The sequence below is a fragment of the Xenopus laevis genome, chromosome 8L, assembly GCF_017654675.1.
Source record: "Xenopus laevis strain J_2021 chromosome 8L, Xenopus_laevis_v10.1, whole genome shotgun sequence".
Classification (NCBI taxonomy): domain Eukaryota; kingdom Metazoa; phylum Chordata; class Amphibia; order Anura; family Pipidae; genus Xenopus; species Xenopus laevis.
The window spans coordinates 124,146,772-124,172,785 of record NC_054385.1 but is presented as its reverse complement, the minus strand read 5'-3'; the positions used below and the strand labels follow the sequence as shown (position 1 = coordinate 124,172,785).

The window sequence follows — 26,014 nt, the reverse complement described above, 5'->3', positions numbered from 1 at the left end:
AACTCAGCCTGCAGCCTTGTGTCTTTATATGGCCACAGAACCCCTCAGTGACTTCTAATATCCTTATCATTTACAGTAGGGGGTACATTATCCCTTATAATACATGAGTGATACTCAGAGTTCCCTGTATAACTCAGCCTGCAGCTTTGTGCCTTTATATGGTCACAGAACAACCCCTCAGTGACTTCTAATATCCTTATCATTTACAGTAGGGGGTACATTATCCCTTATAATACATGAGTGATACTCAGAGTTCCCCGTATAACTCATCCTGCAGCCTTGTGCCTTTATATGGTCACAGAACAACCCCTCAGTGACTTCTAATATCCTTATCATTTACAGTAGGGGGTACATTATCCCTTATAATACATGAGTGATACTCAGAGTTCCCTGTATAACTCAGCCTGCAGCCTTGTGCCTTTATATGGTCACAGAACAACCCCTCAGTGACTTCTAATATCCTTATCATTTACAGTAGGGGGTACATCATCCCTTATAATACATGAGTGATACTCAAGAATTCCCTGTGTAACTATCTAATGTAGCATTACACTCACATATATGGTTAGTATGGGGTTAACGCCAGTATATCGCACAGAATTAAATATTTATGTATTGAGTTAAATACAAACAACGCTGATAGGAAGAAGGAAAGTACAACAATATAAAGAGAGGAATTGGCAGTCATTGCGGAGTATTACAGGGGAAGGGGGTCTCTGTTAGTCTGGTAACGTCGCACATGAGTTGATCCCGGTGATGCTGATACATTATGATTGTACGAGAGAGCACGTGATCACTTTGTTGCCTGCGGGAGGGGAATAACTCGTTGGCTTCTAGGGCGCGCCGGCGCACAAACAGTTAAATGTCCAGCCATCCAGGCGGAGGGATTCACAGCAACACGATGCAACCTAACACCACTCGACGAAAGCACATGGACTGAGCCCGCCCCTCCGTTCCGGTTGGCCTGCTGTCACCAGCGTCGCCTTCCCATTGGCCCGTCTTCGCTGTCATTCTGCTGTAAGCAGCAAGGCAGAGCAGTTACGTTTTATGTATATTTTTTTTTCCTGCTTGGAAATTGAGTTAGAGTGTAGCAGCACCACGGGAAGGAAGCGGGCAAAGGGAGGAAATTTAGGGGCAGCTCGGTGGTCGAGGCGATACTGAGACTCCCATTACTGGAGGAAGAAAGGGAAGAGAGAAGTGCGAGGCTGTGCTGAGCCTGGAAGTGGCTGACAGAGACGAGCCGCTTCTGGTAAGTGGAACACCCCCCCCTCCTTTTGACACTTGAATTTTCCCTCCTACACTGAGTAGATAGTGGGTCAGTACCACTCGGGTAAACTGGGGGGGTGGCTGTGCCCTATAGAGAAAGGTCACACATCCCTCTTAAATACATGGCATGGCTGTAAGAGAGCAGGCCTCTGTGGCAGGGGTTAATGAGCAGCAGAATGTTTGCCTACCTACAAACCCAGCACCCCAGGACTCCTGAGTCTCCCCAAAATAACAGCAGTAGGTGCCAGTGTGGGTGTGAGGGGCCCCTGGTGTGGGAGAAGAGCTCATTCTCTTCTATTGTTTTATCTATATTTATATAAGTACTTGTGTGTCAGTGTAATAATAGTGTGCAGCCCAGCGCTGGGATATAGGGCAGTGCCCCACCTCCTCTATACGCTCTCAGGCAATATTCCATAAGGCGGAGGGGTGGGAAGGAGGGGGCTGCCAGGCCATGTTGGAAAGTAATGGCGAGGTTCTCCGTAATGCTCAATGTATGTCCCATGGGTTTATAGGGCAACAAATGGAAGATTCCACCTGAGAGGGGAGTAATATGTTCTATATCCCTGCGTTAGACCTGTCACTTCAGAACACTCATCAGAAAGCTCAGAAGGGCATTATTTTACTTTTCAGGCACCTGGCAGATGTCGCACACTCTAAAAATGTTGATTTTATCACATGGAGGGTTGTTCCCTTGAGAGTTGGGTATTTGTGAGGGAGTCCACTACTTGTGGAACCTAAATAACAACATTCCGTGGCTGTATGTTTACTTTACACTGGCGCACGACGGAGGACTTTAATCTGTTCGAAAAACACTGAGGTCAGGCCGACAACGTTTATGTCACTCTTGGCTGTTATTCGGCCCATTTGTCCCCCCTCCGTTGTAAGGAAGCTGACCCTCTTACATCCCCCTGAATTGTTGGTTTTAGTCATTAGCTCTATAATCGACAAACGCTATCCATTACATCTGCATCCCATTAAATCCCTTTCTGAGAAGTGCTGGTGGTTTAGGAGGGGGGCATGTTGATGTTCTTTCTGGAATTCTCACAATCACTCTTTTCTGGCTTTTCTGCTTGCGCAAAAAAAAAAAAATTCTAAATATTTGTAAGGATCTGATTGGGTTTGATTAATTCCCCCACTGACAGTTTGTATACTTCGTTGCGAGGCACCGGGTGATACTGCGCAATACCAATGGAGTTGTGCCTATAAGGAGCCAAAAACGTCCCTGTCCCCTACGCAGTTTCAGATGTTTTTCACAAAAAAATGTGCAGTTTTTAACAATTTAGTAGTTTAACAGTTTTGTAGTGCCCAAACTGTCATGCTGTTTCCCTTTCCTGTGCAGAGGATCAGTGGGAAAGGGAAAAAGCATGACAGTTTGGGCACAAAAAATCAGGATTTGGGGTGATCACTCTTTAATGAATTACTGACTTTATAATGAGATGAGGGGTCTGACTGCAAGTGGGGCATGAACGTGTGTGTGTGTGTGTATGTGTATATATATATATATATATATATATATATATATATATATATATATAATGTAATCATTCTATAAATAATGTAAATACAAGGTTGCATCTTAAAAGCATAAAGTCTTAGCAGAACTACGGCTCCCAGCATGCCCTGTCATTGGAAAGAGTTCCAACATCTGGCGCTCGCTTTGTATAAATAAATACTACATTTTTCTCCCATTTCTCATGCCTTTGCCTGGCAGCAAGTCTCCCTTTCATGTATACTTCTGTTTTATATTCTTTTCATCTGTCTCCTGGAAAAGCAGTATACGGCCTTCATAAACAGCAAGCCACATTAAAATCCCAGCATTGTATGGCAGCAAGGCCTGGCTGTGCTATTTGGATCTATTTGGAAATTGTTACCACATTAAGCTACTTGTTATCGCAGTGGAACAATGGTATCTGTATGTGGCCGGCTGGTATGGCAAGAATGAGTGCAGCCACATACCTTGCAGATCTGTTCTTTTAATGCAGCCTGTGAACTGGGGCAAGGTTAGCCACCTGCCAGCTATCTTTAGGTGAAACGGATGCCCAATGCTTTTCTCTACGTACGTGATTACTCTTTAGCCAGGAGCATAACAGTGAGTTCTGGGTGAACCTTGGAGTTTAAAGGGCTCCGTGATGTCTTGACTAATTGGCAAGTATAGTTAAACAGGCATTCCTATATCAAAGTATAAAACTAGCAAAATTGACAGTGTACTTTGATGTCCCTGCTAATACTGAGGTTGAAATGTGTTGGGATAATTTTCCCTTGATGAAGATCCTGCTTATACCGTTGCTGAAATGCGTCTGGTTAATATTTGCCCAATGAAGACTGCAGTAAAAATACGTTGATTTAATAATGCCCCTAACGAAGGCCCTGTTTATAACGAGGTCAAAATTGGGTTAATTATGTACTGATGAAGACGCTTTTTACACTAAGTTAGAAATACATTGGGTTATTTTCTCTCCTTGGAGAATACCCTGCTTTCACTGTTGGTTTATTATATTTCCCCCGATAAAGACTTGGATGATACTTGCTCCAAAATGCGTTGCCTTGATTTTTCCCTCAACAAAGATCCTACTCATTCTGAGGCTGAAATGCGTTGGGTTCATTTTTGCCCAATGAAGACTGCAGTCACAATGCGTTTAGTTAATATTGCCCCTAACGAAGGCCTTGTTTATACCAAGGTCAAAATGCATTGGGTTCATTTTGTCTAGGTAAGAGACGCTTATTACACTAAGTTAGAAATGCATTGGGTTAATTTATCTCCATGGAGAAGACCCTTCTTTTGGTTTAATTTTTTCCCAGATGAAGACCTGGATGATACTTGCCCCGAAATCCATTAATTTTGCCCTCAACGAAAATCCTACTCATTCTGAGGCTGAAATGCGTTGGGTTAATTTAGTCTGTGAAATGAATACTAAATTTATTCTTAGAATTAGAGTTCCCTGTTAACATGAAATGATCTGTTTCACTATGTAGGGGCTTCCGGAGTGATCATAACTCTAACATAACATGTATATATAATAATACATAGGTATGAGGCCCCCAAATGCACAGATGAAGCAGTCTAAAATCTCTTTGTTTACTGGTAGGGGCCCATTTAAAGGGAAAGCGAAAATGCTGCTGTGTTCAGGCCCGTCTCTCTCATGTCAGCTAATGACAGCCCCGCGATGTAACCCTTCCAGCTGATATCCCGGCTCACGGTGAAAAGGTGACAATGCTCTTTGTCACTTGTGGTGTGATTAATGCTCCCTAGTGATTGTAGTCTTGGAGCAAGCGCAGCAGCCAGGTCTAAACTTGAACCATATAGGTCATTACGATCAATTATCTACAGGACTCCGGGAGAGTTTTAGCACTGCTGAGCTAACCCTTTAACTCCCTGCCGTGGACAGGATTGAATCTGAAACATACAGTGTTGTTGTTGCAAATTGAGTGTTTTTGTTAATATATTTTAGGGATGCACCGAATCCACTATTTCCTTCATGAAAGATTTGGCTGAATACTGAATCTGAATTTGCACATGCAAATTAGGGTCAGGAAGGGAAAAAACATTTATTTACTTCCTTGCGACAAAAAGTGACGAGATTTCCCTTCCCATTATTTGCAAATTTGGATTTGGCGAGGTATGAGGATTCGGTCAGTTTCAGCACGATTCGGATTTGGCCGAATCCGAATCTGCATATGCAAATTAGGGGCGAAAAGAGAAATCACGTCACTTTTTGTCACAAAACAAGGAAGTAAAAAAAGTTTTTCCACTTTTTCTCTTCCTTCCATTCCGAATCCCGAATCCTAGATTGGGTGTATCCCTACTTTGATTTTCTGTGTGTATAGAAGGTGTCTGCAGATGTGGATATAACTGTGTATATACTCAGTGTCTGTATCAATTCATATTAGAGCTTTACAGACTAAGCTATAAGTAATATGGCCCCACGCTGGATATATTGCTCAGGGCCCCACCACCCTCTTTCTGTATTTCAGCAGGACAAGGTTGCTCTTGGAAGCTATGGGAATGGCATTTCTCATGCCAACACGTTGTCCTTCTCCCGCCCTCCCTTAATGGAAACTGTCATGCCAGATAACTGGACAGAGCTTCCTCCCAGCACAAAGCCTCCCGCATACTTTGATATGATTTATATATGATCCACTGTAGAAGGAGCCTTTTAAATCAATCACATGAGCCCTCACTGGGAAACTTCCCCTTTGCTAGTTCCCATCATTCCTTCCTCCTGAGTGCTGGAAAAAGTGCATGTGACGTTTAATCAGGCTGGTCCCGTGTCCCGGTGCATTGTCAGAACTGAAGGGGTTAATTTTGAGGCTTTGGTACCTGCTCACATGAGCCGCCTCCCTCTAGCACCCATGGGTGCTGGCAGGTTACCCCCCAGGAGTACGGCGCAGGCATTTGTTGATGAGAGGCTTAGCGGTGCACATAATTAATAGAAAAAAATATATATATATTTGCAATTAGGCTGGCGATACCCTGTCATTATTGTTAACACGGTAAGTGCAAATACTGCGGGTGACAGCGGCAATTAGGCGTTTTAATTTCATTTTCTAACCAGAAAGCAGGATTTGTTACCAACGCTTGACTCATGTAATTGCATTGCAGAGAATGAGGATTCCAGCATAAAGACTTAACGGTATCATTAGCACCTAGGGGGACACTGTATCGGATGGGGCGCCTCATCTGACTCAGTATCCGTATCCCATTAAATTAATTTGCAGAAGATGATATCTCTAGATCTTATGTATTTTATTAATTAATATTTGCAGCTTTAAACTGCTATCAGGTTGCCAATGCCAAGCATCCTATCAGCTGGAAAAATGGCTTGAATAAGAGAGAATTGGTAATATCCCTACATATGAAATTTAAGTCACAAATATGTTAGGGTCCAATATATGAACTTTTGGTCACCTATACATTAGGGTCTAATCAATAGACTCTTATGCATGACCTGTAGATCATATGTAGTAGGGTGAACTGTTGGTCGCATAAACAGTAGGGTTTGATACATGAACTGTTGGTCGCATATACAGTAGGGTTTGACACATGAACTGTTGGTCGCATATACAGTAGGGTTTGATACATGAACTGTTGGTCGCATATACAGTAGGGTTTGATACATGAACTGTTGGTCACATATACAGTAGGGTTTGACACATGAACTGTTGGTCGCATATACAGTAGGGTTTGACACATGAACTGTTGGTCGCATATACAGTAGGGTTTGATACATGAACTGTTGGTCGCATATACAGTAGGGTTTGACACATGAACTGTTGGTCGCATATACAGTAGGGTTTGATACATGAACTGTTGGTCGCATATACAGTAGGGTTTGATACATGAACTGTTGGTCGCATATACAGTAGGGTTTGACACATGAACTGTTGGTCGCATATACAGTAGGGTTTGACACATGAACTGTTGGTCGCATATACAGTAGGGTTTGACACATGAACTGTTGGTCGCATATACAGTAGGGTTTGATACATGAACTGTTGGTCGCATATACAGTAGGGTTTGACACATGAACTGTTGGTCGCATAAATTAGGGTCACATTCTTTGGGATTCAACACATGGTTCCAACACTAAGCCATAGGTAAGACGGCCAACATGGAGCCTTACAGAGCATTTGTTTTTAGGTGGGGTCAGTGACCCCCATTTGAAAGCTGGAACGAGTCAGAAAAAGAAGGCAAATCATTAAAAAACTATAGAATATGAAGACTAATTGAAACGTTGCTTAGAATGGGCCATTCTATAACGTACTAAAAGTTAACCCCTAATTAAGCTGCTAAAAAACTTTTTTGTCTGTAGAGTTGCTGCTTTGCATTTTGCTGCTGTACCGTATCCCATGTACAGCATCCTATGAAACATATGTGAAACATAGGCATGAACATAAGGAAGGATCTATACTGTTTGTGAGCGACACCAAGATGTATATCTCATCTGATATCTGGCCTGGTTGGGGCAGCCCTTGGATGTGACCACATGCATCTGAACTCCATGTTTCTGGCTCGACCACCATTACAGGGCGGCTGTTTCATTGATCCACTACCTCTCTTTGCAATAGAAATGTTCATGCATTGATTTTTCTATCAGTTCTGCTTTTGCCTTCATCTGACAGATGACTCAATAAGCGGTGATTGCTAATGCCAGCCTGGAACATGCCACGGGGATGGTGTTAAATTCCATTTGCGGCTATTCACGACCAGAAATTTCAGTAGTGGGGCAGAAGTGCTGTCACTGCCTGTTTGTATTTTCAGTGCACTTCCTACTTCCTGTTATTTATTGAAATAGGAAGTACGGTATGTAAATTAAAACTCTTTACCCCCAACAGGAATGTTTGCACCAAATCTGATAACCCATAGCAACAACAACAATAAAAAACGCTGCTTTCTATTGGTTGCCAGACGTAGAGCACATTGTTTATCATATCGTCAAATGAAGTATATAAAAGACCGGTCATTTGAACCGATTTCTGGTTACTTATAACAGAGACCCTAGCAACCAGTTTAACTACCACTCAGTTACTGTAATCTTATGCTGAACTACCCTTAAAAGACACAAGGGGACAGTTTTGAGGGCCCAACCCAAAGGATTAGGATGTAGTCTCTAAAGAGGGCAAGTGCTTTGGATTATACAGTTCCTGTTTAAAACAGATAAATAACAATGTTTCTTTTATTGAAACTGTATCTTTCCTCAAATGTATCTTTAGGGCATTAGTCTGTATCTGTTAGAGCTGTGATATGTATCATATCTGTTGTGCTGCAGCCAATCACACTCTTTTATTGTGTCAGTTCCAAGGTCAGGAAGGGAGGAGTCTGGGAAATACGGGCAGTGTCAAGTAGAAAGGGGATTATTGATTGGTTCATCCACCTCGGAGCAGAAATTAGAGACGGATGATGCGGACTAACATATTGAGGGCTAGTATAAGAGCTTCAATGTTGAGTTTTACTAAACTGCGTTTGTCCTTTACTTTTTGTTTCTTTATGTTGCTGTGGAGTGTTTTTTTTTACTTAGTTATAACGTTACCTTAATTGGCTTAACGATCTTGTGAGTGAATGCTCTGTTATAAATATGCTCTGCCATAAAGCAGCATAGGACTGCTGCTTACAACGGGGATCAGATAAGATCTGTGCAGCCGCTGGGACAGAATGCTCTGTTATACAGATAGATAGATAGAATCTCAGCTGCCATAAAGCAGGACAGGACTGCTGCTTACAACGGGGATCAGATGAGATCTGTGCAGCCACTGGGACAGAATGCTCTGTTATACAGATAGATAGAATCTCAGCCATAAAGCAGGACAGGACTGCTGCTTACAATGGGGATCAGACAGGATCTGTGCAGCCACTGGGACAGAATGTTCTGTTATACAGATAGCTAGAATCTCAGCTGCCATAAAGCAGGACAGGACTGCTGCTTACAATGGGGATAAGATGAGATCTGTGCAGCCACTGGGACAGAATGCTCTGTTATACAGATAGCTAGAATCTCAGCTGCCATAAAGCAGGACAGGACTGTTGCTTACAATGGGGATCAGATAGGATCTGTGCAGCCACTGGGACAGAATGCTCTGTTATACAGATAGCTAAAATCTCATCTGCCATAAAGCAGGACAGGACTGCTGCTTACAATGGGGATCAGACAGGTTCTGTGCAGCCACTGGGACAGAATGTTCTGTTATACAGATAGCTAGAATCTCATCTGCCATAAAGCAGGACAGGACTGCTGCTTACAATGGGGATCAGACAGGTTCTGTGCAGCCACTGGGACAGAATGCTCTGTTATACAGATAGCTAGAATCTCAGCTGCCATAAAGCAGGACAGGACTGCTGCTTACAATGGGGATCAGATAGGATCTGTGCAGCCACTGGGACAGAATGTTCTGTTATACAGATAGCTAGAATCTCAGCTGCCATAAAGCAGGACAGGACTGCTGCTTACAATAAGCATCAGGTAATATCTGAAAGTATTTAAAAGTTTTTCCTTTTCTTATCCTTTTAATATGTTTATTTTATTGTAGAAGCCCGTGCAGGTTGTTTGTTGGGTGGTATAGTTGTACACATGTGCCACTGTGTTAGTATCATTGTGATGTCACTCAGTCCCAGAGCTTGTTACCTCCCCACCTTCCTGTTATTGAGTCATCAGGTGGCACGGGAGAATAGTGAGCACCAAGGAACAGTGCCCAGTAATCAGCCCATGGGGTGTATCTCGCTAGGCACTGGCACACGCCCTGCTCCTTTCCAACGATTACTCTTCATTAATTAGCTGGATGGCTTAGTCATTAGCAGCAGGGGAGCCGCTGATTCAGTGCTGCATTCGCACAGCCTATGTTTTTGGCGGAATTAACCGGTCTCTGCCCATGTTCGGGCGGGCACGGCACTAAAAGGATTATGGGAGAGGAAGTGTCAAGTCTCATTTACAGCGAAACAATCAGGTCACTTGAAATTAAATCTTAAATACATATTCAGTTATTGGGACATCAGCACAAATCATTGTACATATCTTAAAGGAACAGTTCAGTGTAAAAATAAAAACTGGGTAAATAGGCTGTGCAGAATAAAAAATGTTCCTTATATAGTTAGTTAGGCAAAAATGTAATGTATAAAGGCTGGAGTGACTGGATGTGTAACATAATAGCCAGAACACTACTTCCTGCTTTTCAGCTCTCAAACTCTGAGTTACAGTGACTATAAGGGTTGGGGCAGACAGGCAAATTCGGGGAGATTTAGTCTCCTGGCAACTATATCTGGCCTCTTCTGCAGGTGCGACAATCTCCCCGAACTGCCTTCCATCTGCCTTCCGCCTGCTCACGAGGAAACTTCAGGAAATCGAAGCGCCGCGGGTGCATTAGCGCAGGCGATTCTTCATTCAAACAGGCGGAAGGCAGAGGGAAGGCAGTTCGGGGAGATTGTCACCCCGCAGAAGAGGCGATTAGTCGCCAGGCAACTAAATCTGCCAGTCTGCCCGAACCTTAAGGAAGGCCACATGGGACATAACTGTTCAGTGAGTTTGCAATTGATCCTCAGCATTCAGCTCAAATTCAAAAGCAACAGGTATGACCCATGTGGCTATCCTCTGATTGGTTACTGCCTGGTAACCAATCAGTGGAAACCAAGAGAGCTGAAAAGCAGGAAGTAGTGTTCTGGCTATTATGTTACACATCCAGTCACTCCAGCCTTTATACATTACATTTTTGCCTAACAAATTATATCAGAAACATTTTTTTATTTTGCACAGCCTATCTATTTACCTAGTTTTTATTTTTATACTGAACTGTTCCTTTAAAAACATGGCTTAGCTAACCTATGCCAATGTCCTGATCAGGAGTGCACTGAGAATTGCTCCCCCACAGGCTTTTAGGGATAATTACCCACGGCTCTTCTAGTGCAATCAGTATGGCAGTGCCACGTAGAAATAAGCTCAATATTCATTATAAATCTATCCCATAGATTAAATCTGCATTGGATAGCCTAATACCCCACATTACTACAATTTTAGATGCAGTTTATCTGTTTCAGTTTCTAACCCTATGGCAACACCCACACGCCTTACAGTATAACAGATAAAAGAAGCAGAATGTAAGTGCCATAAAATCCATGTTACAATACAGTCAGGAAATAAGTACTTAAAGGTTTCATGGCATGGCAAGACTCATTTGAAGTCCGTGGGTAGGAACAGTCTTTCATATTGCGGCTGCTTTACAATAGGAGGATAGGGGCAGCTTCCTGTTCTGTAAAAGAGGAAATGCTCAGTGCAGAGGAAGCTGCTACCCCCTTGATCTCTCCTGAGGAAGAACCATTGCAGAGCAACTCTCTCTCGCTCTGTAGAACTCCATTGCACAGGAATGCTGTACAACACAATACTCACAATAGCTCCATACACGAGGGCAGATGATTTTCAGTTTTAACCTTTTGCGGCTATTTAATATAAGGAACCGTTTTGAATTAGGAACAGGTTGCAGTTCAGCTGTAGCTTTAACACCATGTCTGTTGCTTTTTGCCTGCTCTACCTGCCATATCCCCTGTTGGGAGCAGCTGTTGGTATCATTCCGCCGGCCCAGTGACATGTTGTCCCTTCCAGTTGGTGACATCAGCACTCTCATCTCTCTCTCTCTCTCTCTCTCTCTCTCTCTCTCTCTCTCTCTCTCTCTCTCTCTCTCTCTCTCTCTCTCTCTCTCTCTCTCTCTCTCTCTCTCTCTCCTCTCTCTCTCTCTCTCTCTCTCTCTCTCTCTCTCTCTCTCTCTCTCTCTCTTTTTCTCTCTTTTTCTCTCTCTCTCTCTCTCTTTCTGCTGGGTGCGGGCAGCAGTCTCCTTGCCTATCTCTCGGCCGCCCTTACAATCTCCAAGGTTATAGGATTCCTCTAACCTTGCAAACTCCCTGCTGTCTCTGTCAGACACCATATCTCATTCATCAGAGCCCTCACACCTTTAAAGGGAAACTAAACCTTCCCTTTTTTAAATGCACATTTAGCCTTTTCTTCCATTAGCACATCGCTGTTTTTCTAGAATGCAGCTTCTGCCTGTCATTTCTACATTGCCACACCACTATGGCTGGCCACATTTCTTTATCTGATCCTTAACCCTCCTATTGTGTTATAATGAGAACCTCGAAGAGGGTGCAGCCTGATGTCACTAGGTACTAACATAGTTACATAGTAAGTTAGGTTTAAAAAAAGACACACGTCCATCAAGTTCAACCTTTTAACTCTATTTTAACCTGCCTAACTGCCAGTTGATCCAGAGGAAGGCAAAAAAAACCCATCTGAAGCCTCTCCAATTTGCCTCAGAGGGGGAAAAATTCCTTCCTGACTCCAAAATGCAATGGGACCAGTCCCTGGATCTTTATATATTTATACATAGTTATCATATCACCCCTTAAGCGCCTCTTCTCCAGCGTGAACATCCCCAATTTGGCCAGTCTTTCCTCATAGCTAAGATTTTCCCTTTACCAGCTTAGTTGCCCTTCTCTGTACCCTCTCTAATACAATAATGTCCTGTTTGAGTGATGGAGACCAAAACTGTACAGCATATTCTAGATGGGGCCTTACCAGTGCTCTATACAGTGGAAGAAGGACCCTAAAAGATCTACCCTTAGGTATTGGGCGGTGCTTTTGGGAATATATAAGGGTGTAGGGAGATCGCTTTTACTGCAGGCGGGAGTATTATATGATTATTAACCTATTTTTAATAAGTGTAAATTGGCACTTTTAAGCACACACATTATTTTATAATCTTATTTGAAATCTGCTACCAACAATCATTTCTGGCTTCCGTTTCAAGCATATAAGGAAAACAAAAACCCCAAAAAAACAAGTTATAAACTGCTGACATCATCATAACTGTGTCATGTATAGCATTATATGGTGTGATAATGACATTTACACTGCCATGTTCTTCTTCCATCTCTCTCCACCATCCCAGGGCTCTGGTCCTTCTTAGCTTGTGGGGTGGCTGACCCCCTGGGAGGTGGCTGTGTGTAACTTGCCGGCTATTAATAGGCTTAACACTATTTAGAGCAGGCTAATGATTCATTGGTATGGGGGCGTCAAATGAATTCACTGGATGGGTGGGAATCTGCATGTGTTCCGTGTGCAAAGAGGAACCTTTCCATCTCCCGAGCTTCCAGTGTTTTGGGTGAAATCATTAACATTTTAGCAGTTCAGCTGTTGCAGGAGGAAATAATTCCCAGCGCCCCCCTCTATGCCTGTACACTGGGAGCTGAACGTGTACAACAGCTGGGCCGGAGAAGCTGTTGATATGGCCACAATGTTTTTCTGTTTACCTGGAGAGGCTTCCCGTGACTGGGAGCCACATGCCAGCTTTGAGCTACAGTAGGGCTTGTGCTTTATGCCAGTGCCTCCCCCATAGAGCCAAATTCCATTAGGATGAGAGCAGTGCTCAGTTGATTCCATTCTCCAAGTGCCTTGAGCTATATCATTTATCAGCCAACCATAACGTTCCTTCCCTTCCATCCCAGAATGCTTTGAGCGGAAGCAAATACTCTACTTCTAGACTTTGCAGCCCCCTCGCCTGTTGCCCATGTGCCTCGGGTACAGGCTCACAGCGACCCCCAGAAGTGCAGGAATCTTTATCCCATTACAGCTCAGCTTCCATAATAACCAACTGCCTCCTTGTCCTCCCCCCCGTAGCTAATAGGCACACACTATTCCAGGGGCCCTCAGAACCCTCTTTTAAAGGAACAGTTCAGTATAAGAATAAAAAACTAGTTAAATGATAGGTTGTGCAAAATAAAAAATATTTCTAATCTAATTAGTTAGGCAAAAATGTAATGTATAAAGGCTGGAGTGACTGGATGTGTAACATAATAGCCAGAACACTACTTCCTGCTTTTCAGCTCTCTTGGTTTCCACTGATTGGTTACCAGGCAGTGACTTGAGGGGGGGCCACATGGGACATTGCCTGGTAACTGGTTATTTCCTGGTAACCAATCAGTGGAAACCAAGAGAGCTGAAAAGCAGGAAGTAGTGTTCTGGCTATTATGTTACACATCCAGTCACTGCAGCCTTTATACATTACATTTTTGCCTAACTAACTATATTAGAAACTTTTTTTATTTTGCACATCCTATCCATTTACCCAATTTTTATTTTTACACTGAACAATTCCTTTAATCAGTTGGCAAGCTCCTCATTAAGGCGGAGAAGCTGCCGAGTCCATGCCAAGCATGTATATGTGTTTAAGGGGAAAATAAACAGCGAGCTGGAGGCTGTACGGAGTTCCACCTACGCAATCTGTCACCCATTTCTCTCTCTTGCTCAGCAGCGAACAGTTGGTAAAGGGGGTCCGAGTTATTTTTAGGCTTTTATTTTCACCCTTGCGGTACCATGGTTGGCTGTTCGCCCCCTTTTCTTATTCCCATATGGCCCAAATTATGATAATGTAGGCAAGCTGGACCTCCTTGCCAGGCTGTGCATTATCTGCCATATTCACCCCCCTATAAAGAAACCAGCCAATCACAATGGCTTTCATTACTCTGTGATCAAATCATATCCTGTGTCACTAACTACATGGCCTAGGCTTATTTTTATAGGGTCTATATTGTTATTGCACTGTGTATGTTCAACTGAATGCTGATGCAGAACCTCTTGGCCAGTTAATGGATGTGATGCACTGGTTTGCTATAAAGCAGTCAAGCAGAGGCAACAGGGCGGATGGATAGAGGAAGCGATGAAGGCGAGGAAGCTGTACTCAATCCCTGTCTAATAACAGGGCGATGCTGTGTCCCTGAGCTGTCTCCCTCCACCCTTCTCATGGGTGTTGTACAAGTGAGGGAGCAACGATTTACACCCCCACCCCATCCCTAACCTCTGCTCATTGTTCTCCTTCCTGTGGCGGAGCACACCTGTTACACCAGAACAGGTGCCGAGACCACCAGCTCGCTGCTAACGGGCCACCAAATGGCCCCAGATTACTCTCAGCCTCCTCTTTGTTTGCTTTTCCCTGGGGGGTCAAACTGCCACCTTCATTAGCAGGGATGTGCCAGCTGTGTAGGAGCTGCCATACACCAGCACTGTAGTCTTTCCCTGCTCTCCTAGAACCATGAAATACACTCCCACAGTACTAAGCATAGTATAATATTAAAGGGGTTCAAACACCTAGTTGTTTTCAGATAGTTCACCAGAAATAAAGACTTTTTCCAATTACTTGCTATTTTCTATGTATAACTGTTTTTCTAATATTTAATTGTAAAGCTTCGTTTTTTTACCTTCTAAAGCAGGTACATTTCTTATCTTTGCCCCTGCTGAGCAGAATCCCTTGGTTTTATTAAAGGCAGCTGTTAGAATTGATACAATAGTTGCTAATAGGGATGAGCAAATTTTTTCGCAAAGTTTTGCTGCATAAGGGTCTGGCCTCACGGGCAGATTCGGGGAGATAAGTCGCCAGGCGACAAATCTCCTCTTTTTCGCGGCGACTAATCTCCCCTGGTCTGTCTTCTGCCGGCTAAAATGAAAATCGACTGGGGGCAGGCACTCAGAACGTTTCGTTTTCCGAAGTCGCCCTTATTTGACTCACAAGGGAAACTTCGGGCAACTTCGGAAAGCGAAGCGCTCCGAAAATTGTTAGAATTGATACAATAGTTGCTAATAGGGATGAGCAAATTTATTTGTAAAGTTGCGCTGCATAAGGGTCTGGCCTCACAGGCAGATTTGGGGAGATTAGTCGCCAGGCGACAAATCTCCTCTTCTTCGCGGCGACTAATCTCCCCCGATCTGCCTTCTGATTGCTAAAGTGAAAATCGCCTGGGGGCAGGCACTCAGAGCTTTTTGATTTCCGAAGTCGCCCTTAATTGCCTCACGAGGAAACTTTGGAGCGACTTCGGAAAGCGAAACGCTCCGAAAATTTCGACCCTTGATAAATATGCCCCTAAATGTTGCAAAATTGTAACAGAGTTTGCGTCTGAATTACTGAACTGCCAGATTGAAACACCAGATACAGGGACATTAAACTTTAAAGGGGAACTCCACAAAAACATACCTTAAGCTTTTTGAAAAGTAAATATATACATCAATTAAAAAATATGTAGACTTTTCATGATTTTTAATGGTTTGTAACAATTTTCTAAGCCTAGCCCCCTGCTCTCCTGTTGGATTTCAGCATAGAAAATTTCATTTATTCATATTTTTTGAAGAAACAGGTAACCGCGATGAGTATATTAGGGGTTTCTGTGTTATGTGGGCCGCTTTATCAAATTTTGGTCTGGATGCCTGAGTTCCCCTTTAAACTTAGATTTTGGAAAAACGATAAAAAATGGAAAGTCATTAAAAAAAGTCTTTATTTCTGGGGAACAATCTGAAAACAGTTGAACTGAAAAAAGTGTTTGGAAGGTGAAAAACTCCTTTAAATAAAATTCAGCCAAAGTTGGAGGGCCCCAGCTGCCCAATCCCTCTTCTAAGAAAATTAAAAATTTTTAAGTTTCAAAAAGTCTTAAAAAAATGTTTTTCTAAAATTTTACTTGCAATATTCTAAAAGGTATTTTGTTTAACTTCCCTTTATTTAATTTTTTTCCCCAACCCAACAGGACTCTTAATGCATGAGCAGGAAAATCAAACGGAGGTAAATCTTGATAAACACTGACACCTTGAAATTCCCTCCAAGTCAAATTCTGAAAATTCTTTCCTATTAGGCTGTACCTGTCACACTGGGGACTTAAGTAATGGTAACAAATTGCTTATGATCAGTATGATGTGGGTGTATTGACAGTTGTATGCAGGAGAAGTGTAAAGAAGCTCCATCACCCTGTTTATTATAAGGGTCGCAGCTGTAGGATATTAATAATAGTAAGGATGAGGGTCTGTAACTGTGGGCTCATTAGGGTAACTTTGTTCTGTATAGGTAGTTTAAGGGGTGGTTCACCTTTAAGTTAACTTTTAGTATGTTATAGAATGGTTTATTCTAAGGAATTTTTCAATTGGCCTTCATTTTATATTTTTTATAGCTTTTGAGCTATTTGCCTTTTTCTTTCAGCTTTCAAAAGTGGAGGGTCACTGACCCCATCTAAAAACAAATGCTCTACAAGGCTACAAATGTATTGTTATTGCTGCTCATATTTCTATTTAGGCCTCTCCTATTGCTAGTCCAGTCTCTTATTTAAATCAATGCATAGTTGCTAGGGTATTTTGGATCCTGGCAACTATATTGCTGAAACTGCAGAGCCGCTGGATAAAAAGCTAAATAACTCAAAAACCACAAATGATAAAAAATGAAAACCAAGTGCAAATGTCTCAGAATATCAATCTCTACCTCATACTAAAAGTTCATTTAAAGGCGAACAACCCCTTTAAGGCACTATGTGGGATAGTGTGTACAGTAAGGCAAAATGATGTCAGGGGGAGGGGCTATAACTGTTGGATAATGTGTACAGTAAGGCAAGGTGATGATATTAGTGGAAGGGGCTGTTAGTACAGTAAAGCTGAGTAGTGCATTTCCTTGTGGCTTGCCGTAGTTTGCTGTGAGGGTATTATTTCATTAGACTGTGCTGCTGGTCCTGCAACATTGTGAGCCCCAGTAAATGATATGGAAGGGCATCTCTTATCCAGACAGTGCTGTGGAGGTACCCACTGTATATGTGTATGGCGCTCGCTATTCTCCGCCTCTCGCTTGCGCAAACAGAAAAAAAAGTAAAAATAGTCACAAGAATCTGCTTTTATTCCTGTTAATGAAAACATCCGAAGCAGTCGCGGAGGCCTTTGTGGCCCAGAGTACAGCTTAAGCCTAATGATGTCACAGGCTGGTCCTTTTGTCTTTCCTTTCAGTCATATTTGTTCACAAACGCTGGGCCGCATACCGGACTGGCATGTTCCCTCATAAATAATTCTGCCCTTTTCAATAATTCAATCAGAGCAGGAGAGCTTGGGTTCCTTAATAGAAGTAACATAATGTTTCCTCCCTGCCAGAGATGGGCAGCTAAATGCCTGCACGACTAAGTGCTTTGTCTTCTATATTCTCAAGGAGATCTCTAGCCGGAACCTCTCTCTCTCTTTGTAACCTTCACGGGCACAGAAATCTATAATGAATCATCTGCAGGTATTGATGCCGTTTAGTAGGGGGGCAGGTTTGTTATGCAATAAAGGTTTATTTTGGGTGATAGGCTTTCTCTTCCAGAGCCTGTATTCTGATTAAAAGAGGAACAATTTATATAAGCAACGATTTGCATTTTCTCGATAATGTCTTTTTTCCCTGACCTTCAGCCTTGTGCTTTTATAAGGTCACAGAACTTCTAATATCCTTATCATTTACAGCAGGAGGTACATTATCCCTTATCATACATGAGTGATACTCAGAGTTCCCTGTATAACTCAGCCTGCAGCCTTGTGTCTTTATATGGTCACAGAACAACCCCTCAGTGACTTCTAATATCCTTATCATTTACAGTAGGGGGTACATTATCCCTTATAATACATGAGTGATACTCGGAGTTCCCTGTATAACTCAGCCTGCAGCCTTGTGCCTTTATATGGTCACAGAACTCCTCAGTGACTTCTAATATCCTTATCATTTACAGTAGGGGGGTACATTATCCCTTATAATACATGAGTGATACTCAGAATTCCCTGTATAACTCAGCCTGCAGTCTTGTGCCTTTATATGGTCACAGAACTCCTCAGTGACTTCTAATATCCTTATCATTTACAGTAGGGGGGTACATTATCCCTTATAATACATGAGTGATACTCAGAATTCCCTCCTGTATAACTCAGCCTGCAGCCTTGTGCCTTTATATGGTCACAGAACAACCCCCAGGGACTTCTAATATCCTTATCATTAAGTGGGGTACATTATCTCCTGTATTGTCCCAGATAATACTGAGAGTGGAAGATGTAAGGATAGGTTCTAGTGTATTTACAAAGAGTGTAGTTATTCTCTAGACAATGTTCTTCTGGATTCCTGTACATTACAAAGATTAATTGTTTTGGGGCGTTCTCGTCCCTCCCGTGAGTACTGCCATTTTTCCTTTGCAGTGTTCCCATCCAAAAGGGCGCAGGGTCGTTTGGTCCTCCATTGTTCTATGAAAATATCATCCCCCAGAGAGGGGAAGATGTTTAAACCGTGTTTTGTAAAGGTCCCCTCGTGTTCCCCACTCAACCAGTTGTCAGAGTCATTAAGGAGCAAACCTTTTGGGTTATGATTTGCCACGTTGAGTTTGCCTTCCATTTCGGTACATGGCTCCCCTAGAGACCTTGCTTGATGCATCGCCTGTGCAGCCGAACACTGAAAAGGAACGAGCACCTTCTCTGAGGATGGATGGCCGTGTCCTACGCCTTTATTTATCCTGCTGATGTTTGCCGTTTTGTGCTCGGATAACAATGTACAGAAGCATTGCCCTCCCTTATAAATTTAGAGCACAGCTCTAACCAGACTAGCAAGCAAAGGCTACTTCCTTTTAACAGAGTTCAGCAACTCGTAGCAACCAATCAGCAAGTCCCGTTAGGTGGAGAATGCAGGTTACAAGACCTGATGGGAATACAAATAAAAATATAAACAAAACTATACCAAAAATTAATATTTAAGCAACAGTTTACATCAAATTAAGTGGCATATTAAAGAATCTTACCAAACTTTAATATATATTTAAGTAAATCTTGCCCTTTTACATCTCTTGCCTCGAGCCACCATTTTGTGTTGGTCTGTGTGCTGCCTCAGAGATCACCTGACCAGAAATACTGCAGCTCTAACTGTAAAGGAAGAAGTGTGGAAGCAAAAGACACAACTCTGTCTGTTAATTGGCTCATGTGACCTAACATGTATGGTTTGTTGGTATGTTTGTGTGCACCGTGATTCCTAGGATCCCAGGGGGCGGCCCTTGTTTTTTTAAAATGGCAATTTTCTATTTATGATTACCAAATGGCACATATTACAAAAAAAAGTATATTATTAGGAAAATCGTTTATTTACATGAAACAGGGTTTTACATATGATCTGTTTTATGCAATATTTTTTTATAGAGACCTACTTTTTGAGGGGTATAGATTTCCTTTAATACATTACCCCCATATTAATTCTACATTACCCCCAATTGAATAGTTGTAAAAATTCAGTTTTAGTTGGGAGGAAGGTTTCCATGGGCATTATTTTGCTCCGGCAGTGCGGGGGTTAACTGCCCCTCACTGGGTCCCTCTGAGCCGGGGAGATGGGGTTGAATGCAGGGAGCCGCAGCTGTTGCCAGATCTCTGCATAATTATCAGGGGCAAGTCCTCGCCAAACCTGTTGCGTTAGTTTGAGACCTGACAAAGCACTTTTTTTTTCTTTCCCCAGTAAACACCTCCATGTGCAACGCTGAGACGTCCGCTCCACTCATTTTCCTTTAATTTCATGTGACACAGACTTCCATTAACTGGAACACATCAAGAAAACAAAGGATGTCTGGTCTTTATAAGGGAGCAGGTGTGCAAAGCCAGGCTATTGTCTTTCTTTCCACCTACTGACGCTGTGCAGACACTGTGCTACTGTCTTTCTAGAAATGGACAACACCTTCAACTCTTTACTTGCCCTCAGCCACACTCCCTTCCCAGAGACTATTATCCCACTGTTACTATAGACACCATCTCTCCCTACTATACCTGCTATCCCACAGTCACACTCCCTTCCCAGAGACTATTATCCACTGTTACTATAGGCACCATCTCTCCCTACTATACCTGCTATCCCACAGTCACACTCCCTTCCCAGAGACTATTATCCACTGTTACTATAGGCACCATCTCTCCCTACTATACCTGCTATCCCACAGTCACACTCCCTTCCCAGAGACTATTATCCACTGTTACTATAGGCACCATCTCTCCCTTCTATACCTGCTATCCCACAGTCACACTCCCTTCCCAGAGACTATTATCCACTGTTACTATAGACACCATCTCTCCCTACTACACCTGCTATCCCACAGTCACACTCCCTTCCCAGAGACTATTATCCACTGTTACTATAGACACCATCTCTCCCTACTATACCTGCTATCCCACAGTCACACTCCCTTCCCAGAGACTATTATCCACTGTTACTATAGACACCATCTCTCCCTACTATACCTGCTATCCCACAGTCACACTCCCTTCCCAGAGACTATTATCCACTGTTACTATAGACACCATCTCTCCCTTCTATACCTGCTATCCCACAGTCACACTCCCTTCCCAGAGACTATTATCCACTGTTACTATAGACACCATCTCTCCCTACTATACCTGCTATCCCACAGTCACACTCCCTTCCCAGAGACTATTATCCACTGTTACTATAGACACCATCTCTCCCTTCTATACCTGCTATCCCACAGTCACACTCCCTTCCCAGAGACTATTATCCACTGTTACTATAGACACCATCTCTCCCTACTATACCTGCTATCCCACAGTCACACTCCCTTCCCAGAGACTATTATCCCACTGTTACTATAGGCACCATCTCTCCCTACTATACCTGCTATCCCACAGTTCTTTCTCTTTATGCTTTCTTCTGCTGTGCTGCCTGCACACTCAAGAGTTGAATGCACACACAGTGCGATGCTGAAAATATCCTCATACTTCATAACTACACTACTCTGAGGGGCCCTTTGTGTTTATGTATCTCTCCAAAGACTGCTCTTATCTCTAATGAGGTGACCATGGATCAGTACAGCTGCAACCCTTCCTTTTTGGGCAGAGCAGCAGTCGCTGATAGAAAGCGTGCACGCCAGGACACTGTAATACTGAGAGACATCTGTTTCCCTTTCACGCGTTTGCCTCTCGCAGTTTCTGCCTCTCGCAGTTTCTTCCCCTCCTCCTGAAAAACAAAACTTGTTTTTGTTTTTTTCCGCACATACACTGAGCTGTCAGCTTCCATTTTGTACCCTCTGCATGCTTGTTTGCTCTTCTTTAACGGCAGCTGCATGTCTCAGAAATGATAAAAGCGTGAAGCAGAGCCATTTACACCTTCCTCTCACGCATGCCCTCAGTGAAAGAGTGGTTGTTGCACTGCACAGGCTGCCAGGAGAGGTCAGATCTATTTCGCTTCCTAGCATGCACAGCAGCACAGGACATTGTTTCTCTGTAGATTTGTATTCTACGTATGGGTGAAAGCTGCCATATTGTTTCACTAAGCATGCTATATACAGAACATTACTGTGTTTTTATATATGTGGATGCCATATTGCTCCAGTAAGATAGTACTTTATGAGGCTTTAGCTTATTGTGTGTCCTGTCTAGGAATGTTACTATCAAGACAGCAGACCCGGTGGCTCCTGTGGGGCTCGAGATTGTAGAGGACCTTGTGGGGTTGCAGAGTGGTGCAAAATGTTCATATACTTGTTAAAAGAACAGATGATAGTCATAATTGTTTGAGGTATGGGACAGGGGGGTGAGGTAAAATTGTTTTTACTGTGGTGCCTAGCGACTTCTAGTCACGCCACTGCGTCTCTTTATATTTTCATTTATGTCTTGTAGACAAAGCTGCCATATTGCTTTCCTTACTGAGACCTACTCCTTAACTTTAAAGCAGCATAGCTAATGAACATAAATATTTTGAGTTGTTTTATTCAACCCTATGGGGAAATCTGATGTAAAAGATACAGCAGCACCCACCAATTTTGAAAGGACAAGTAAAGGCCAATGCGTTGGGGTGATGGCAGTATGTTATGCCCCCTGTCAGCTATTTTTTTCTGTGGTAATTTGGCACATTTCAGGTCTATTCAATGCCATGTTGATATGTCTGAATCCATATCCCATGATTCTCTGTGTTCTGCCTGTAACCATCTCTCTTACACTACAAGGAGAATAGTAAGAATTCCAATCCTTGTGCTGTTTATTTTTTGTGAAACCGCCACAGTCAAACCAAATGGGGAAGTAAAGCAAAGTTTCTGTGAGGTAATTAGAAAGTGAAGAGGCGGGGCACAGTCAATTTCAGGCAAGTTACACATTCACCATTGTATTGGCAGAGGCCTGTTTAGGGGGAGTAAGAAAATGGCCGACGTTCTGTTGCTTCCTGAACTGAGGGCAGTAGATTGTTAGCCCAGACACAGGGGTAGAAGATGCTGTTTGCACCCAATTTCCTAGAATTTTGTTTGTTGTCCCTCTGGAAACTAGTTAAGCAGCAGCTGGCTCTACTCACAAGTGTAATTATTATACCATTATAATGTTGTGCCATACATTCACAGTCCATGTCTGTGCTTTGCTCTGTATCCCCCCCCATTCCGGCTGTGTTTGGTCTAGCCCTGTAGGAAATCGAATGCAATGATTTGATGTGGCCCTGTTTACATTTTAATGCTTATTTGTTATAGCCCCGGAAAGTTCTAATGCTCTGACTGGGAACTTGATGAAGTTTCGAATTCGTGTGTTTGGTGATATCAGATGTAGGGGGGTCTCTACGAGGGTTGCCACCTGGCCGGTATCTTACTGGCCTGGACGGTAAAAATGATGGCTGATCCCTATGTTATTAATAGGGAAAAAAGATAAATATATAGGAAGGCCGGTATTTTTTTGCAGAAAAGGTGACAACCCTAGTTTCTACTCATTGTCAGGTTAGGAAGCTCTCAGGAAAGTGTCACTGTGCCTTTAACTTAACTCCGCCCTACTTCAGTTTTATTGCATTTAATTAAGCCTGTTCTGTCATCAAACCTTCAATCTAGTGGCATTAGTCCAGTAACAAGATGGCTGGCACATCCCACCACCACCTGGCTTTTATTGCGTTGTAGCTTGCTTAATGACCAATCAAAGCTGTGCTCTCCGTGATTGTCAGGAGACAAGATGGCTGGTGTAGTGTCCCTTGATCATTATAGATGCCTGTATTGGTTCCGGGGGCTGCTTTTTCTTGTATTTCACAGTTCATGTAATGCTGACTGCAAACACATTTTTGTCCCACAGCCCAGCGAAAAACTAGCAGCTGCCATAACACACCTCTCCATTGGTCAGGTTACAGGAGCTTGGATTTCTGCTTACATTCGAGCAGTTTGTATGGCAACATGTGTTCCTTGAATGAGGCCTCGGATGGCTGCAGATCTGCAGGCTGAGCTGGGTCTTTAGCTCTGGTGTTTGGATCAAAATTAGCAGGATTAATGGGATTATCTGTAGTTCAGACATTGGGTTACCTTACTAGAACATATCTTTGCTGCTTGTTATTTTCACAATGAGTCTGGGGCTCTCGAAATATCTCTCTCTCTCCTATCTATCTATCTATCTATCTATCTATCTATCTATCTATCTATCTATCTATCTATCTATCTATCTATCTATCTAGCTATCTATCTAGCTATCTATCTATCTATATATATATATATATATATATATAACAAACAAGGGAAAGTTGTGCTCACCACTAGTTTTTAAAATCATTAGGCGGGGGTGCAATGAGGGTGTGACCACAAAATACATAGACAAATACAAAATTCCTCTGCACTCAACCCATTATCAATATATTTAAGACAGAGACATTTTGTGCATACTGCTACTGAAAAATGCCTTACCCTTTAAACAAAACAGGGATTGTTTGTCCATATATTGCAATATATTTAAGCTGGCCAACTACGTCAAAGTCATCCCATATCTGACCAGTCCTACGCTTAATTTTCATCTGATTCATTAAGAATTCTATGGTTTCATTGTACATTTTATAAAAGGGACGAATACGTTTTACCTGCAACTTACTAGCTGCTTTCAAAGTAAAACTCCCAAACTTGGCTGCCCTTTTATTAGACACCAGTGGGATCACCTGACTATAGTTGGAGGGGGTGGGAGCTACAACATGGAGCTGGTCACTGCTCTTGTAGAACTATAACAAACAAGGGAAAGTTGTGCTCACCACTAGTTTTTAAAATCATTAGGCGGGGGTGCAATGAGGGTGTGACCACAAAATACATAGACAAATACAAAATTCCTCTGCACTCAACCCATTATCAATCTGTCTTAAATATATTGATTGTCTATATATATATATATATATATATATATATATATATATATATATATATATATATATATATATATATATATATATATATATATATATATATATATATATATATATATATATATATATATATATATATATATATATATTGCACCGAATCCACTATTTTGGATTCGGCCGAATCCTTAGTTGAAAGGGGAAAACATTTTTTAGCCCCTTGTTTTTGACAAAAAGTCACGCGATTTCCCTCCCCGCCCCTAATTTGCACAGGTTCGGCCAGGCAGAAGGATTCGGCCGAATCCGAATCCTGCTGAAAAAGGCCGAATCCCCCTGTTGCAAAATGTGAGGATATTAGAAGAACCTCAGAGTTCCGTGACCTGTATAAAAACACGAGGCTGAATGGTCATGGAACACCTTGGGGACTTATAATATCCTTATATTTTATAAGAGGGGGTACCTTATTGTATATATACATATAAACACATCTATGTATATGTTTAAATACAAAACATACTGGCTTATTTACCTGAACAAATCTGGAAGCACTAGCTTTATCTCTTTTTTTTTTTTTTTTATTGCCCAGTCACTACTAATGAACATCTAGGTCAGTGGCTGTCGGACAATAAGTTAGAGCCCGTCATGGAAGTCAACCTTTGGTCAAGGCCCCCTTAGCGCATATCAAGATTAAACTATCTACATAGTAAGTTAGGTTGAAAAAAGACACATGTCCTTCAAGTTCAACCTTTTTACTTTTTTTAACCTGCCTATCTGCCAGTTGATCCAGAGGAAGGCAAAAAAAAACCCTATCTGAAGCCTCTTCAATTTGCCTCAGAGGGGAAAAAAAATTCCTTCCTGACTCCAAAATAACAATGGGACCAGTCCCTGGATCAACTTGTACTATGAGCTATCTCCCATATCCCTGTATTTCCTCACTTGCTAAACACCATCCAACCCCTTCTTATACCTATCCAATGTATCAGCCAGTACAACTGGTTCAGGGGAGCTATTAATTTTTTATCCTAATTATCATCCTTAAACTGGGCGAACATGTTAAGATTTGTTTATTTTGCCTGCGATGGGATTTTTTTTAATATGTCTGATAGATATCTGGACTAGTACAAGTTGATCCAGGGACTAGTCTGATTGCCACTGTTAGGAAGAATTTTTTTCCCCCCTCTGAGGCAAATTGGAGAGGCTTCAAATGTTTTTTTTTTGCCTTCCTCAACTGGCAGTTGAGGAAGGAAGTTGAGGAAGGCAGTTAAGCAAGTTAAAATAGAGTTAAAAGGATGAACTTGATGGACGTGTGTTTTTTTTCAACCTAACTTACTATGTTACTATGAAGGTCCCATAC

The 26,014-nt window shown here is 42.3% G+C and overlaps 1 protein-coding gene across 4 annotated transcripts in view; it reads left to right on the top strand.

Annotated features, from left to right (window-relative positions):
* Positions 1-1,006: 1,006 nt before the first annotated feature.
* mef2d.L (myocyte enhancer factor 2D L homeolog) overlaps positions 1,007-26,014 on the top strand; it is a 157,939-nt gene continuing 132,931 nt past the window's right edge. Inside the window, exon 1 of one of the 4 annotated variants that reach the window (XM_041572171.1) lies at positions 1,007-1,249. The gene's annotated coding sequence lies outside the window, so the exon portion shown is untranslated. The remainder of the gene's footprint in view (positions 1,250-26,014) is intronic. The other 3 variants (XM_041572170.1, XM_018229254.2, XM_018229252.2) reach the window with 3 other exon arrangements.